Consider the following 18,237-nt stretch of genomic DNA (forward strand, 5'->3'; position numbering starts at 1 on the left):
CATTGTACTTAGTTGTAGAGGTTACTCCACCTTTGGTCTTTCATCTCAGGCTCTCAAGGAAATAAAAGGAGGAAACATTTTTATATTCCATTCAGTCTATCCTAGAATACATGACCAGTTAGTTGACAAAGTATTATCACAACATTATAAAGAGGAGAACCTAGTGATGATAGTCAATTTGCCTAAAAATTGAAGTAGCTTCTTATTCTGAAATAAATGTGTACTTTCCTCCCTAATTTATGCAATCCAGGGGCCACCTCCTCCTTCACTAGCCCTGAACAAAGTTGCATTTAGTGAATCCAACTACTGAAAAAGACTTTTAAGGGACTCTGACTAACCTATTATCCAACATATAAATGCCAAATTTGTCCATATCCATAGTGGAAGAGTGTGAGTAAGTGTGGGTACACATTTTTAATCACAACTCTTTTGCAACACCTCAGGCACACATTATCCATTTTTCCCCCCACCAATTCCTCAGAAAGGTGGCTATACTGAGAAACATTTCTGACAAATGTGTAACAAGTGTGACACATTCTAGGCATGCAAAGATACATTTATTTTGAAGTATTCATCTGGCACTATAAGAATCTATGTTTCACTATTTCCCTATGAAATACACGCCAAGCTGAATGGCTTGTTGAGCAGATTAACCAACATATTTTAAAAACAAGAGTGGACCTGCTATACTTATTATCTTAATTAAGACAGAACTGAGTCTCTGGCAGATTCTTCTGGTAGCACAGCATGAATCTCCTCCTTATGACCCAATGTTCAGGCTAAAAGAAACTGTGAATCAAAGATACTTTTGTCTCAGAGATGTTAACAACCATTTTGTAATGAAGTTTGAAATTTTAAAATAAAAAGGAAAATTAAAAATAAACTCTAAATGAATATTAGCTTTTCAAGAGTCACTCTAAGAGATGGCAGCTTGTTATCTCATCCCATTCAGGCCTTCCAGATGGCCTAAATGTGATACGATTCATGTGATTTGAAAATAGCAGAAAAGGGGAGAGTTATGAAGCAATATTCCATGAAAGTATAAGGTTTTCAGTCATCCATCGAAACACAATGTAGACTAAACAAAACAAATTCTATTCAGAGATGAAGCTTACTACAGCAGCACCAAGGACCCCAACATACAGTCAAAGCAACAGGCATCAATTGCAACTAATGCTCACTCAAGCGCCTTCAAACTTGCCTCTTATATTTCACAGCTGGATCACATAAAACTCTCTTTAAACTTTAAAAGCACCAGATTTGATCTACAGGAGGACAATGTATCACTTTGAGAAAAGTTAAAAAGATTTTACAAAGCTCCAAACTATAGTTGTAGACGGACACAATATCTTTTATTTATTTTTATGTGGTGCTGAAGATCGAACCTAGTGCCTCACACGTGCTAGGCAAGCGCTCTACCACTGAGTCACAACCCTAGCCCAAACTACAGTTTTCTTTATATGTATATTTCATCAGTAACCTGCCATAGTGTGTGTGAAGTGGCAGAATCTAAGAAAATTAATGACTACTTTGACATACATATACTGACTGAGGTTCTTAATGGTTACTTTTGAACATTCTTTACTGTCCTGAACATACAATTTAAGAAGGTTAGAAGTCAGACTGATAAAATTTCCGGTTTGTAATGAATACCTACCTACCTACCTATCTAAACAATTTTTTTTAAAAACATGGAACACTTCACAAATTGTGTGTCATCCTTGCGCAGGGGCCATGCTAATCTTCTCTGTATCGTTCCCATTTTAGTATATGTGCTGCCGAAGCGAGCACTACCTATACTTTTTTTTTAATTATGAAATCATAATTCTAGGAAATGTGGCAAGTGGAAAACATGAACTATCATTCCCCCAATTCTCAAGCCTTCTGATCTAATGCAACTTTTTTTTTTTTCAGTTTAAATATCTTAAGTTTATTTTATTCACATTTTCTTAACCAGGCAGCACTCAAAACCAGAATTAATTCAAAGAATTTCTGGGCTCAAAGTGGTCAATTATTTATAGGCAGAAAACATAAACAACATGTAGACAAAGATTAATTGGTTACAGCTCACAGTGGGTTTTTTTTTTTTTTTTTGCCTTATTTTAATCTGCTGGCCACCCATGATTGATACAAGCTCAGCTTCTGTGCAATCACAGTAGACTCAGCTATTTGTTACAAGAGTATACTCCTAAGGTAGGCTTTTGCTTGGTTTACATACTAAGTTAGGTTGTAGTTTGTTACCTAAGACTAATGCAACTTTAAAATGGGAGGTTAAAACAGATAAAAATGCATAAATCATCAGCAAATCTGTACATTTTCACACAGGAAGTATAACCAAAATTAGATCAAGAAATGAGTGGTACTCCAGGAGAACCCCAAGGGCCCACCTTAGATCTTGGTCTTAACGCCTAGCTCCCCAGATTAGTTTTGTTGTTTTTCAATTTAAAAAAACAATAAAAATAAAAGGGATCATACATATGTACTCTTTTATTTGGCTTCTTTCACACATTGTACTTATGAAACACACATATTATTGTAATTTTTCCATTCACACTTTGTTGTATAAACATACAGAATTTATTTGAGCTGCTTTCAGTTCTGGCCATTAAGAAAAACATTCCTGGGCTGGGGCTGTAGCTCAGTGGTAGAGCACCTGCCTAGCACAGTGAGGCACTGGGTTCTATCCTTAGCACCACATAAAAATAAACAAATAAAATAAAGGCATTCTGTCCGTCCATAAATACAAACACAAACAAACAAACAAAAACATTCTTGTGAACATTCTTGCTTACCTGTCTTTTGTACACACAAACATGCATTTGCATAGGGTATATGTGCATCCAGGAGAGGATTTGCTGGGTCAAGGATAGGTATATGCTCAGCTTTAATGACACTGCTACTTTTCCAAAGTGGCTGTGTTATGTCATACTCCCAAAAATTCTTCATAAGAGTTTTAGTTGCTCTTAGTTTTGTCATTTCATAGTAGCATTATATTGTGGTGTTTATTTGCATACCTTTTCATGTTTCTTGGACATTTTGATATTCCTCTTTTGTTATATGTCTGCAAATTCTTTGACCATTTTCTATTAGAATGACTCTTTTTGCTTGTGATTTGTAGGTGTTTTGTATAATCCCAATGACTCCCCTTACCTCCTTCTATAATTAATTAATTAATTTGAGGTGCTAAGGATCTAACCCAGAACCTCATGCATAGTAGGCAAGTGCTCTTCTACTAACCCCTGGCCTCAGGATATGAGCCCTTTGACAGATGCCTAATTATCTGTTTATACTCTTGTAGTTCCACCTTTAGCTTTTTCATATAACTATTTTAACTTGCTGGTTACCACCTAAAACTCCTCTACCACCAAAACGGCCATATGAATGTTCATTTTTGAATAGACACTATTATCTTTTCAATCTGCTTCCTCAAATATCCCCACATAACACATTCTTGATCTCATTGGTACAAACACGCTCTCCATTTCCCCATCTCTGACTCCTCCCTCACCCATTCTTTCCTTTCCTTTCTATTTAGGCTTCAGGACCTATCATTTCGATCTTGTTGGTTGAATCTGCCTGGAAAAACCACAACCTTGAACGAATCCCACCATCAATTCTAAGCTTAAGCATGGGCAGGTAACTTGCTGGAGGAAAGCCATGCACCTGAGCGGTTGTGTGACACAATAGTGGCACCAACTGCAGAGGCCCTCCGTGCCGCCAGCCCACACGCCGGGTGTCTTCAGTCAGCTCGCACTCCTGCTCTCTACAAAGAGCATTTCAAACTTGCTTTCCTCTAGTTAAACCTCAGGGCTTTTCTTCTTTCTACTTAAATAATTTTGTTGAAAAATAAGAATTCCCTGTAAAAGAGCACCTATTTTTTGGAGTGTGTATTCTGTCAGATCTGATCTAAACCTTTAATAAAATTAGGACTTTGTAAACAGAGTTCATCAGTTTCCAGACACTAGCCTAAGTATTTTACACATCTTAAGAAATTTAATTCTTTCATCAATCCTTCTTTTTTCTTTTTACTGAGAGCATGGCTGGGTGCAGTAGTACACGCCTATAGTCCCAGTGACTCAAGAGGTTGAGGCAAGAGGACAGCAAGTTTGAGGCCAGCCCCAGCAACTTAGACCTTGTTTCAAAAATAAAAGGGGAGGGGGGCTGGGGAAGGTAGCTCAGAGATAGAGCACACCTGGGTTCAATTCCCTGTAATGAAATAAATTGAATTAAATTAAAAAATTTTAAAAATGAGGGACTAGTACATGCTGCTTCTTGTTCTCATTCTTTAGAAGAGGAGACTAAGGAACAGAAAGACTGTCTAAGTGATGGAGCAAGGATTCGGGCCCGGGCAGTCTGGCTCCAGAGTGTATGTTCTTAATCACTATATTATACTGTGCTTTTCAGGTATTATTTTAATTCTCACAATAACTCTATGAGGTAGGTACTATTATCCCCAACTGACAAAAAGGAAGATATTAAGGCATAAAGAGGCTACCCAACATCTAAGGTCACATAATAAGTGGTCCAGTAGGAATTCAGTGAGGTAGCCCAATTTCATAAGCTGAACCTCCTTCTTCTAGCCTGGCACAACCATGTCCTCATAGGTTTTCTCATCCAAAGGGAGATCATGTGTGCATACCATTCTCTCACCTTCTCAGGACCCACATCTGAAGGAACAATAATGCTCCTGGGGTGAATGGAGACAGGCATGGGCAGGAGACAGGAAGACCAGCCCCTCAGCCAACAATGATCTTGTGGATGCAGCTACACACCTATCCTCCAGCTGTGCAGCTGCATCTGCGTGGCCCGGCTGCCTTCAAGGCTCAGCCATCTGTCAACATGCACAAGAGTCTGGGCTTCTTTTTATGTCTTAAAATCTCATCCTAGAAATGAGGATTAAAATTTGTTTAAACGTTCTTGAACTTTTTACATTCTTTTTTGAGCCAGAGTCTTGCTATGTTGCTCAGGTTGGCGTCAAGTCAAGCGAGTCTTTAGTGTCTTGAGTAGCTGGGACTACAGGTGTGTGCCATTGTGACTAGTTATGCAAGCACTCTAATACTGAGAGCTACACTGCCAGCCCTTAAAATTCTTCTAACTGGGAAATAAATTCATTTTTTGGACTTTCCTATGAAAAAATTATTTTTTACACTGTTTATAAACTCTATGAATACATGCTTTGTAATTATAAAGGGAACAAGATTAAGTAATATTTTTCAAGTCTCTATTACAAGATGACAGACAACTTACAACTTGAGCTTCTAAGGAATCTCTTGATAAATTCAAGAATAATATTTTGATTCATGGATTATCCATTTTCTTCAATATTTACCCACTTCCCATTCTATTTCAATGGTGATTTGCCTGGGTATAGAACTCTAGGTTGGGGAAAAAGGTCCCTTGAGAATTTTGAAGGCAATTTTTACTGTCTTCAGGCCACTGATGTTGCTTTGAGAACTCTAAAAGCATTATCAAGCCTGTTTTCTCTTATGTGACTCTTCTCCTACTCTATCTGGTTTTTCAGGGTTACCTCAGTATGTGGTGTTCCAAAATATTGTCTGCAGTGAGATGCACTAGTGTGGGTACACTTTATTTTCATCTAATTTGCTGAGAATTCTGTGGTCTCTTTCCTAGGTCCTGGGAAATTTTCTTAAATTATTCTGCTGAGGATTTCTACCCTACACATTTTCTTTCTTTCTGGAACTTGTATATGAGAAGCTAGATCTTTTGGACCAGACTTTTATTTTTTTTAATCTCTTTTTATTTTTTTGACTCTCTGCCATCTGGCTCTATTTTCTAGCCTCTGATCTATAGGTTCTTAATCCCTTACCTGAAACCAAATGTGTATTAGAATTCAGAATTTTTAGGATTTTAAAAAGGTAATGTGGCTACTGCCATGTGCAAGGTCTTTTACCTTTAATGCACCTTTTATGGGTGCATTTTACATCCCTGCTTTCCCCCCAATTCAAATGAAAAGATCACAGTTTTCCTTTTTGCAGTGCTAGGGATTGAACTTTGATAAATACTGTTTTTATCAGAATGAATTTTAGGGTACAAACTCTGAAGAGTTTGAGAGAAAAAAATGACATTGTTTTATAGGCCAGGGACTGCCTCTAACACTTTCTTTGAAATGAGATAATTATATAGGGATACTATTCCAGCTCATATATATTTAGTCTTCACTATGTACCAGGCAAAAGCAGTTGATATTCATTTTCTCATCTCATCATGTTTATATATTGATCTGAGAAATGAACCAACTAACCTTGATTTCCAGGGTTCAAGTGCTCTAGCCACAAATATTATACAATAAAACCCAGCTTATTAAGAAATTAATTTTTCCTTATAATATTTAAGAAAGTGGATTGAGATATCTCACTATGCCATTTTTTATTGTGCCTTAAAATAATAATAATAAAAAACTACACTCCATGTTGGTACCTCGACTAAATTTATTAGCACTAAAAGCATTTTAAAAATATTTATAATGGAATACATGATGGATTAAAACCAGGTGGAATTAGATATTATGTATTCCTTCTCAATGAGGAAAAATATTATAACATAATAGAACATTTTTCGAAAAAAGTAAAATCTTGACCTACATGCTTGTTTACTGAAAGTCCACTTCATGGTGCTAAAATACGTATCAGAACACCTAATGATATCCTGGATATAAATATATATGTATATATAAAAATGTATACTGGACATAACATTTCTTTATTTGAAACAATTTTCTAGACACAGAATATTCAAATCTAGAGAAATTTCTTACTTAAGGAAAATTACCTTTAGATTTGTTTTTAAGAGAAATATGGAAGCATTTCTTCTGTTCATTTGAATACTGCTATGACAAGCTGAATTCTAAGAATGTGATCCTGTTTGAGTATTTAAATGTACTCTAGCACTTTTACAATGAACTAGTAATTCAATTTCTTCAGAAAATATGTAGTTCTATTTTCTCAGTGGATCAAGAGTCATAAAAGGAATTATGAAAGGCACCTTTGTATGATCATGTCCTAATCACTTTTCATACTGTGAAAGAAAAAACACCACCACACTCCTAAATAAAAAACATAACAAGCTACTTATTCTTTTTATCCAGGAATGAGAAGACATAGTAGTGATGTGCATACAAAGATCACCTCAACTTTTAAAAGCTAATAACAAGCAACCCCTCTTTATCTGTCTCATTTTCTATGGTTTCCGTTACCTACAATTAACTGAAGGTTGAAAACATTAACTAGAAAGTCCTGGAAATAAACGATGTATAAGTTTTCAACTGTGAGCTGTTTTGAGCAGGATGATGAAATCTCCTGCCTTCCTGAGCTGTACCAATTGGTCCCATCCAGAACACACATCATCCCTTTGTCCAGCGTATCCACCCAACTCATCAGTCACTTACAAGCCATCCTGGTTATCAGATTGACTGTCCTAGTACAGCAGTGCTTGCATTCGAGTAACCCTTATTTTACTTCACAGCCACAAAGCAAAAGAGTAGCAATACTGATAACTTGGATGAGTTAAAGAAAAGCTATAAAGTGCTTTCCTTCAGTGCAAAGGTGAAAGTTCTCAATTTTAATAAGGAAAGAAAATATTACATGCTGCAGCTACTAAGATCTCTGTAAGAATGAATCTTTCATCCATGAGATTGTGAATAAGGAAAAAGAAAAGCGTAAGAGTTCTGCTGCCACACATCAAACTGCAAAAGTTATACCTGCAGCACATCCTACATGCTTGAGATGGAAAAAGCATTTTGTGAGTAAAAGACATGAATAGAAATTTAAATACTGACAGCAACATATTCTGTCAAAAAGCACTGAGCCTAAAAAAAAGCACCAAGACTTCAGTAAGGGGCCCCCTGAAATGAACGACACCAAGCTATTTATTGCAAGTCACGGATGACTGCACAAATTGAGAAATAGGTTTTACCTAGAACACACACACACACACACACACACACACACCCCAATCAATCAATCTATTTATGGTGCTGGGGATTGAACCCAGAGCCTTGTGCATGCTTAGACAAGCGTTGTACCAATGAGCTACATCCCCAGGCCGTAACTCAGAAATACAAAAGTTACTGGCAAAATGTGCTTGCCAGTGAAGAAGCTGCTGTTGCATTTTTGGTAGAGAGGAGTTGATTAAGGAGAAAGGATAATAAAGCAAGGCTTAAACTGAGACAAAATCAGGCTCTTCTGGAAGAGAATGCCCAACTGAACTTAATTATAAAAGTGCAAAGCGGGTACACAGCATAAAACATGGAACTGAGGTAGAATAGAATAAATAAAGATAGGTAGAAGGACAGGTAGAAACTAAGAGGGAGGAAAAAAAGAAACTAATTTAAATCTAAGAAGCTCTATGGGCACCCTCACCTTTATTCCCTAAGCCTGTTTCCCTCTTGACATATCTTAAGAGTACTGTGTGAGTCTAGATGATTAATGCTTAGACACACTGCTACCTTGTACAATGTATTTTCTTTAGATTAAATAAAGCCAAGGGAAAAATAGTTAGAGGCATATGACATGGGTGAGTTCTAAACATTATTTATTGATAAAATCCCAAAGAAAACCAGGCCCCCATCCTGCCCTATGCTCCCTAAGAAAATCAAGTTTGCCAGGCTGATGTCACACCATATTCGCTATTTACAAAGTTTCCTTTGGAAAGAAGAACTCAAGACCCCAAAGTACATCTCATTCTTCAGTGCCTGTCTCTCTTCTTCCTTTGAGCAAGTACCCTGTGCTGTTGCTTGTTTTCTTAAAAACAAAACACAAAAACCTCTGTGTCTCTTTTGATGCATCCTGAAATTTCTTTCTTTTGCGGGGTAGGGTGGGGTGGGGTTATGGTTACTGGGGATTGAACTCAGGGGCACTTGACCACTGAGCCACATCCCCAGCCCTATTTTGTATTTTATTTAGAGACAGGGTCTCACTAAGTTGCTGAGGCTGTCTTTGGAACTCACGATCCTCCTGCCTCAGCCTCCTGATGGCTGGGATTACAGGCACACGCCACCACACCTGGCCTGAAATTTCTTTCTGTGGTATATGTCAAGAACCTGCCAGGGCCAAGTTGAGATCCCCTTCTCCTCTCTGGGGGATGTCCTCAGACTTCTATCTAATGACAGAACAGATTAATTCTGGTATTATGTGGCAATACTGCAGAGCAAACAAAAAAAAAAAAAATCTAAGCATAATTTGCAGAGCCAAGAACTCATGCACTCTCAAGAGAGAAGGAGCTCATATTCACATAATTTTTATTATAGTATATTACTATAATTGTTCTATTTTTTACCAGTTATTGTTGTTAACCTTTTACTGTGCTGAATTCATAAATTAAACTTCATTATAGGTGTGAATGTACATAGGCATATGAGAACCCAGACTATAGTTAGAGTTTGATACTATCTGTAGTTTCAAGCATTCACTTCAGGGTCTTGAACTATATCCCTCAGTGACAAGGGAGAATGACTGTATCTTACTGTTCTTTATTATTTTCATGTATATTTTAGAATGAGAGAACTCTTTGTCAGTATGTTCAGGCTAGAGCTCCCAAGGTTTAAGGTTGAAGAGTAAACAGAAGCTAAGATGATAAGATCATCTTTATGGATGTCTTTTTTTTTTTTATTTGCATGGGGAAGCAGAAAAAAATAAAAACAAAAACCACTTGAGAGCAGATTTTCTGGGGTTTAGCTCTGTAGCCAGCTAGCTATAACCTTGCTGATGTCATTTAACACTGCTGACCTTAGTTATAAAAGGAAGGTATGATTCTAAAATCTGCTTATCTGGAAACCAGTGATTCTCATCAGAGTTTACAAACTTTAAAAGACAGCACAAAATATTTATTAAAAAATGTACAACTTTTATAGGAAGGTTAAAAAAATATGCCCCCAAATTATTATTATTTCATCATCCTTGCTGTAAGACGTGAGAGCTATAATAAGTGTCAGCAGATCACAGCAGTATTGTTCCTAGCAATTTTTAAGTTTAGTTTCTTTTTGCTAGAGGGACTAGCAAACAAACAAATGAAGGCATGCAAAATGGAAGAAGCAACAGCCATGAAGTTAGCAATATTAATAGTGTGATAAATTGTATCTTGGGTGTTACATGATCTAAAGGGCAATTTTCCCTATTCAAAAATACACAGGCCCAGTTCTAAGAGTGGTTCTCTGTGGCAATTCTTGCATTCTCAAGTCAGTCTACATATTCCTTATGGATCCAGCTTGGAACTGTCAAGCTGCTCATGGGCATCAAAACTCTGGAATATATACAAAATTATTTTGAAGGGTAAAATGATAAAGAATGTAGATATTTTAGATAGCTTGATATACTCTGTCTTTTATTACTTTAAGGGTAAGCAAGAGCCACTCTTAGAAAGGTGACTGTCTGATGAATGAACTTCTTTGTAGTCCCAGGCTCCTAGTTCAATCCTGGAAACAAGCTAATGATACCTATGATGCAGGGTGAAGCTAACAGGGCCTAATAATACACAATGAGCTAGAAGGACTTTGGCCCCATTGTCTCCATACATTCCAGAAGTTCTCATCTGAGCAAATAAATCTACTGTTAAGGGCTATAATTTCTTGGTAATATTCTAGTAGGTCACCAATCTGCAAGGAACCTTCAAGTGTTATCAGATAAAGGAGCCAGTGGACAATTCCAATTGACAGTGGCAAATATAAGAGAAACAGGCTTTAACCCCAGACAAAGGGTGTGCAACATAGCAAACACACTCTGAGGACAATGGGCAACATGAAGTGTGGGTTGAGGTGTGCTTAAAGGCCCAGTGAGGAGGACTGTAAAATCTAAAGTTGATTAATGTATTAGGGTGGGCCACTCAGTTATTTTCTCAAATCTCTGCTTTCAACTCACCAACAACTCTTGTGCGAATACTTGAAATGACCCTCAGCCATTTAGCCACTGCAAATTCTCTGGCCTTATGTGCAATGTTCTCTATAATTTAACCACTACCAACCTTCTTATGGAGTATTATTATTTCAGAAGAGCCTCTGTACTAGCCAAACACACTGTACTCAGAACACCACACTACATACCATAAACATATGCATTTTTACTTGTCAATTAAAAAAAGAAAACTTTATATGCACATTCTCACTTCTAAATGGGAACCCCTTTTAGCTCTTAAAACACTATTGAGCATCCAAAGAGCTTTTTGTTTTTATGGATTATAGCTATTGTTATTCACCATGAGAAATTTTTAACAAACCTATTATGTCAACATAAATAACGTTTTTATGAAAAATTAACTATTCTCTAAAACAGAAATTTAGTTAGGAGAGTGGCAATCTCTTTAATATGTGCATTTATTCTGTTGCAATATATTGTTCTGACTGAAGTATATGAAGAAAAACCTAGCTCACACAGAGAGCTGGAAAGGGAAAAGTATTTAAATAGTCTTTTCCAGATTAATATGAGAATACTGTGTATTTGATAACACACCAAAACTTGACAAAGAGTAGTTTCTAGTTGGGGACTGAACCCAGGGCCTCACACATGCTAGGCAAACACTCTATCACTAAGCTATATTCCCAAGTCTAAAAAGTAGTAATTTCTTAAAGGCTAACTGTAGTGTTGAACCTGAAACCTTCTCAGTGAAGTTTTCATACTTTGTTACAATAAACTTCACCAGACAATTGTGTGCTTTGCATAGATCTTTTACTCCTGCATGATTCTGTAACATTTTACATGAGTCATCTGTGAATGTAATATACTGGCTTACTGGTGAGCCAGGGAGCTTTTCAGTACATTTCGTACAAAGTCTGCCCTTCTTCCAACACATTTGTTAATATCACCACTGATTTCATCAGACAGATCTAAGTACTGCCACATGTCACTTAATGACAGGGAAACATTCTGAGAAATAGTGTTAGTCAATTTTGTTGCTGTACATATTTCATAGAGTATACCACAAAACTAGACACCCTGCTACTTCTAGGCTACCAGCCTTTACAACAGGTTACTATATTGGATTCTATAGGCAACTGTAGTAGGTATTTGTGTATCTGAACATATCTATACCCAATAAAAACACGGCATAAAAGATAAAAAAAATGTACACATGTATAAGGTGCTTACTGTTAATTGAGCTTGCAGGACTAGAAGTTATTTTGGGTGAGTCAGTAAGTGAGCTTACTATAAGTTTTTACTTTATAAACTGAAAAAAATTTAGCTTAAGACACAAACACATTGTACTACTATACAAAAGATGTTCTTTATTTAAGTCCTTATTCTGTAAGCTTTTTCCTGTATTTAGATTTTTAAATTTTATTTACTTTTTAACTTTTTTGTTAGAAACTAAGACACACATAAGCCTTGGGCCTCACAGAATCAGGATCTTCAATGCCACTGTCTTCCACCTCCATCTTGTCCCACTGGAAGGTCTTCAGAGGCAGTAAAATGCATGGAGCTAGTATCTCTATAGCAATGCCTTCTTCTGGAATCCCTCCTGAAGGACTGGCCTGACACTGTTTTACAGCTAACTTTTATCTATATGTAAGCAACATTCTAAAATAATAATAAAAAGTACAGTATACAGTAAATACGTGAACTAGCAGCATAGTCATTTATGATCATTATCAATTATTATGTATTGTTGTCATATGTTATTATTGCATGAGCTACACTTTTATATGACACGTAGTACAGCAGGTATGTATAGACCAGCATCACCACAAACATGTGAGCAATGCCCTGTACTACGACTTTACACCTGTCATCACAAGATGACAGGAATTTTTCAGCTCCACTATAATCTCACAGGGCCATTGTCCTATGTGTGGTCCACTGTTGACCAAAATGTTACTATATAGTGCATGACTGTACTTTAGGAAGCTCACAGAGGAGGATACAAATTTTTCAAAATTCAAATTTTTGCAGAGGTGACAGTCCTAGTCATAAAAAAAAAAAAAAAAAAAAAAAGTCTGTCAGATACCCAAGCTGGAATACCACAGTTTGTGCATCAGTTGTTCTAGCAAGAAAAAAAAAAAAAAAAAGGTGCCCCAAGGAAAAAAGGACTAGTTCAGGCTGTGGCTCAGTTAACAAGTGCTCCTGCTTGAGACAATGGAAGTATTCTGGAATGTAGCCCAAATGCTCAGTGAACACTTTACATTTTGCCACCAAGAACTTGAAAAAGATCAGGCACTCCACAGTGGGGAATTAATAAAATTAATATTTCCCTGACTGTTTCATCAAAGGCATTCTTAGGTGAATCTGCTTTTTTTATTGTTATTATCTTGTGAGATGAGGACAATGAGGGATATCATGACTGCCAGCAACACAATTTAGTGTTGCCAGATTTCATGCTAACACACTGGCAATTTTACTTACATGGACTACTGCTTTTGCACTGATGGAAAAGTCAATACATGCAGTGAAAATGGTAACTAATGTCTTAGTATCATTTTGAAATTAGTTTGACTTAGTGGTCCTTCCATAGAGTCTTGGGAACTGCCCTCAAGCTGTAAGCACCTTGGGAAAATCATGGCCCTGGAGCACTGCTCCTGCATGCAGTGTCCTCCCCTCCACTGGGGGCTAAGGAGAAATTAGCAACTGTCCTACTGTATAGGTAATGGTAGGCTTCAGAAGAAAGAAGAAAAAGAACAAATATTTGAAAAAATAATGGTGAAAACACTTCACATTTTTTTTAAAAAAACATTAAAAAAAAACTTTAGTTGTAGATGGATACAATATCTTTTTATTTATGTGGTGCTGAGGATCGAACCAAGCACCCCACACATGTGAGGCAAGCACTCTACTACTGAGCCACAACCACAGCCCAACACTCCACATTTGATGATAAAACAATTTATATAGATCCAAAAATCTCAAAAGACCCAAGTCTGATAAAAACAAAGAACCAGGCACGGTGGTGTACACCTGTAATCCCAGATACCTCAGGAGGATGAGACAAGAGGATCTCAAGTTCTAGGCCAATCCCAGCATCTTAATGAGATCCCCAGCAATTTAGTGAATCCTTGTTTCAAAATTAAAAAGTTAAAAGGGCTGAAAATTTAGCTTGGTGGTAAAGCAGCCCAGGGTTCAAGGCCCAGTACCACACAATCAATCAATATACACCATCCATCACAGTGAAACTGCTCAAAGTCAAAGACAAAAAGAAAATCCTGATATCAGCAAAAGAAAACAACTCATCACATATGGGGAACAACAATGAGATTAAGATCTGACTTCTTACCAGAATTAAATGACTTTCATGGGCGGTGGGAGGTGAGGGGTGACCTATTTAAAGTGCTGGGGGTGGGGTTTGGAGAAGAAATTGTCAACCAAGAATTCTATAGCTAACAAAACTAACCTTCAAAAATGAACACACACACACACACACACACACACACACTCACTCTCTCTCCTAGATAAACACAAGCAGAGTTTGTTTCAAGCAGACCTACCTATAGAAAATATTGAAGTAAATCCTAAGGGTGAAAGAAAATGACATCAGAAAATAATTTGGATCTATAGGAAGATCACTGGAAATGATAATAAGATTTGATATCCAAAATGTATAAGAATGATAAAATTTAACATTAAGAAAATAAATTACCTAATTAAAAAATAGGCCAAAGATCTAAACAGACGTCTCATCAAAGATACATAAAGGACAAAAAAAGCATATGAAAGGATGTTCCACATCATATCATCAAGAAAATGCAAATTAAAACAACAATGAAATGCCAGTACCATTTCAATGGTCAAGATCCAGAACACTGATAATACCAAATGTTGATGAGTATGAGGAGGAAAGGAACTCTCACCACTGGTGGAAATGCAAAGTGGCACAGTCACCTTGGAAGATAGTTTGGCAGTTTCTTAAGAAACTAAACATACCCTTACAATACCATCCACCACACCACTGTGCTCCTTGGTGTTTACCCAAAGGAGTAGAAATCTTAAATCCAGAAAAACCCTGCACACTAATGTTTATTGCCGCTTGATTCATAATTGCCAAAATCTGGAAGCAACAAAGATGTCTTCAATAGATAAATGGATAAATAAACTGTGGAACAACTATATAAAGGAATATTATTTGATGCTAAAAAGAAGTGAACTAAGTCATGAAAAAAAACTTAAATACCTATTACTAAGTGAAATAAGCCAATTTGAAAAAGCTACATTTTGTGTGACTCCAACTATATGACATCCTGGAAAAGGCAAAACTATGTAGACAGTAAAAAGAGCAGGGGAGAAAGGGGAGGGAAGAATAAAGAAAAGGATTACAGGATTTTTAGGGCAGTGAAACTACTCTTCATGATACTATAATGGCAGATAAATGTCCTTATACATTTATCAAAACCCACAGAATGTACGCCACAGAGAGGAACCCTAATGTAAACTATGAACTTGGGGTGATAATGATGTATCAATATAGCTTTATCAGTTTAAAAAAAATGTACTGCTCTGGTCTGGGATGTTGATAATAGGGGAAGTAATACATATATGGGACCAGAAAGTATATGGACTATGTCTATACCTTCTTCCTAACTTTGATAGTTTTTAAAAAACACATAAGATTGCTAAAAGTAGTAATTATATTTTATTGCTGCATTTCTACTATATATAGTATCTTATATATCTGATATATATAAATTTTAGTATATATATGTACATGTATGTGTGTGTGTGTGTATGTAAAGGAGTATGGGGAACGAAAAATTGCTTTATTTTACTAGAATAACACATCACAAACATACACACATCAACAGATTTTGTGTTAAATCAAAGATGTATTTCCTTGACCAAGCACTAAGAAAATATGAGGACAATAATACAAACAAAAATAACTAATAAAAAAGATACAATAGCTGGGCATGGTGACACACACCTGAAATCCTAGTGGCTCAGGAAGCTGAGGCAGGAGGACCACAAGTTCAAAGCCAGCCTCAGCAACTTAGTAAGGCCCCAAGCAACTTAGTGAGACCCTCTCTCTAAGTAAAACATAGAAAGGGCTGGGGATGTAGCTCAGTGGTTAAGCACCCCTGGGCTCAATCCCCAGTACAAAAGAAAAAAGAAAAACAATAAAAACTAATGAAGGGGGGCTGGGGTTGTGGCTCAGAGGTAGAGCACTCACCTAGCACATGCGAGGCCCTGGGTTTGATCCTCAGCACCACATAAAAATAAATAAACAAAATAAAGGTATTGTGTACAACTAAAAAATAAACATAAAAAAAAAAAAAAAAACCTAATGGAGGGACTGGGGTTGTAGTTCAGTGGTAGAGCACTTGCCTTGCATGTGTGAGGCCCTGGGTTTAATTCCCAGTACTACACATGCACCTATGCTTGAGCATGCGTGCACACGTACACGTGCACGTGCGCGCGCACACACACACACACAAATTATTTAACAGAAATTGATAATGCAGGAAGAGAAATAAAGACATGAGACATAATAAAATGGCAGACATAAATCTACGCATATTAATAATTATATCAAAATATAGTAGACCAAATGCTATAACAATAAGATGGAAATTTTAAGAATAGATAAAGAAGAAAGATCAAGGTCTAGCTGTACACACACACACAAAAAAAAAACACACACACACACTCAGACTAGATAAATAAGATCCAGTTGTATATACCCACAAAAACTTTTTCTTTTATAACTTTATTTTGTTTATTTTTATGAGGTACTGAGGATTGGAACAAGTGCTTTACATGTGCTAGACAAGCACTCTGTCCCTGAGCCACAACCCCAGCACAACACACACATTTTAAAACGAGAGACAAACTTCAGATTCAAAGAGGTTGGAACAAAACAATGGAAAAAGATGTCATGAAACAGCAACCATACAAGTGATTAAGTGGCTATATTAATACTAAACAAAATTAAGAAATATCAATAGAGACAAAGAGGGACTCTTCATACTGAAAAAAGGGTCAATTGATTAGGAATGTTATGTAGGATAGACTACTAAACCATAAATCAAGTCTCTATAACTTAAACATCTGAAAGTATACCAAGTTATGTTTTCACTATAAATGAAAAAAAAAGAAATTTGAGAAATCATGAAAACACAATATATCACCTTTTCTGGGATCCAGCTAAAGAAATTAGTTTGGCAGCTTCTTAAGAACTTTTTTAAAAAATGTTTTTATTTTTTATTGTTGTAGATAGACAGAACGCCTTTATTTTATTTGTTTATTTTTATGTGGTGCTGAGGATAGAACCTAGTGCCTCATACATGCTAGGCAGGCGCTCTACCTCTGAGCTATAACCCCAGCCCCATTTATAACTTTAGACATAGAAGAAAACCTAAAACCAATTATTATGGTTTCCAACACAAAAAGCCAGGAAAATAAGATCCAATCATATCCAAAACAAGCAGAAGGAAGTAAAGAGTAAAGATCAGAGTAGAAAGCAACAGAATATAAAACAGAATGACAACAAAATAAAAACCAATGAAACCAAAAGCTTGTTTCTGGGATGATCTGCCAAATTAATAAAATTTAGCTAGACTGATCAAGAAACAAAGATATAAATTATCAAAATCAAGAATGAAAGGTAGGATATTACTATAGACCCTATAGAAATTAAAAGGATTATAGGACATTATGATGAGTAACTTTATAATTAAATAAAAACACAAGTTACCAAAACTGTCAAGAAATAGAGAACAGAAAAAGAAAAACAGGAAACAGAACTGTGTTATGGTTTGGATCTGAAGTGTCCTCTAGTAAGCTTATACAATAGTGCAACAATGTTTAGAGGTGAAATGATTAGATTATGAGAGCTATAACCTTGTTGGTGGATTCATCATTTGATGGATTAATCATCTGAAAGGCTACTGCGCTATTTGGTAATTGTGGGTAGGCTGGGTGCGGCTGTAGGTTAGGTCACTGCAGGTGTACCTTTGGGGATTAATCTTGTCCCTGTCCCCACCTCCCAGCAACAGCTGTCCTGAGCTGTGTAGCTTTCCTCCACTACACTCTTCCTCCTTGATGTTCTGCCTCTCCTCAGGCCCAGAGCAACAGAGTCAACCAACCAGGAATGAGCCAAAATAAACTTTTCCTCCTCCCAGTTGTTCTTGTTGGTTAGTTTGCTGACAAACAGCTAACACAGAGTGATACCTAGCATAGAAATAGAGTTACTAATTAAAATACTTCGAAGAAGACTCAGATATATATTTTATTCCTTCTTTTTCATTTCTTTGAAATTGCTATTCTGGTAGTCTGTGAATTCATGATCACTTCAAAATTATTTAGAAAT

At 36.5% G+C, this 18,237-nt stretch overlaps 1 protein-coding gene and 1 non-coding gene across 35 annotated transcripts in view; both read right to left on the bottom strand.

Annotated features, from left to right (window-relative positions):
- The window catches only part of Rbfox2 (RNA binding fox-1 homolog 2), a 267,658-nt gene that overhangs the window by 41,627 nt on the left and 207,794 nt on the right, over window positions 1-18,237 (bottom strand). The gene's annotated exons all lie outside the window — the stretch shown is intronic.
- Window positions 1,686-1,791, bottom strand: LOC124083180 (U6 spliceosomal RNA). The gene has a single exon (XR_006848680.1). It is a non-coding gene; the product is annotated as a U6 spliceosomal RNA (small nuclear RNA).

This window comes from Marmota monax, unplaced genomic scaffold, assembly GCF_021218885.2.
Source record: "Marmota monax isolate L192 unplaced genomic scaffold, Marmota_monax_Labrador192_F-V1.1 WCK01_AAM20220418_F8-fsc00051, whole genome shotgun sequence".
NCBI classification, from domain to species: Eukaryota; Metazoa; Chordata; class Mammalia; order Rodentia; family Sciuridae; genus Marmota; species Marmota monax.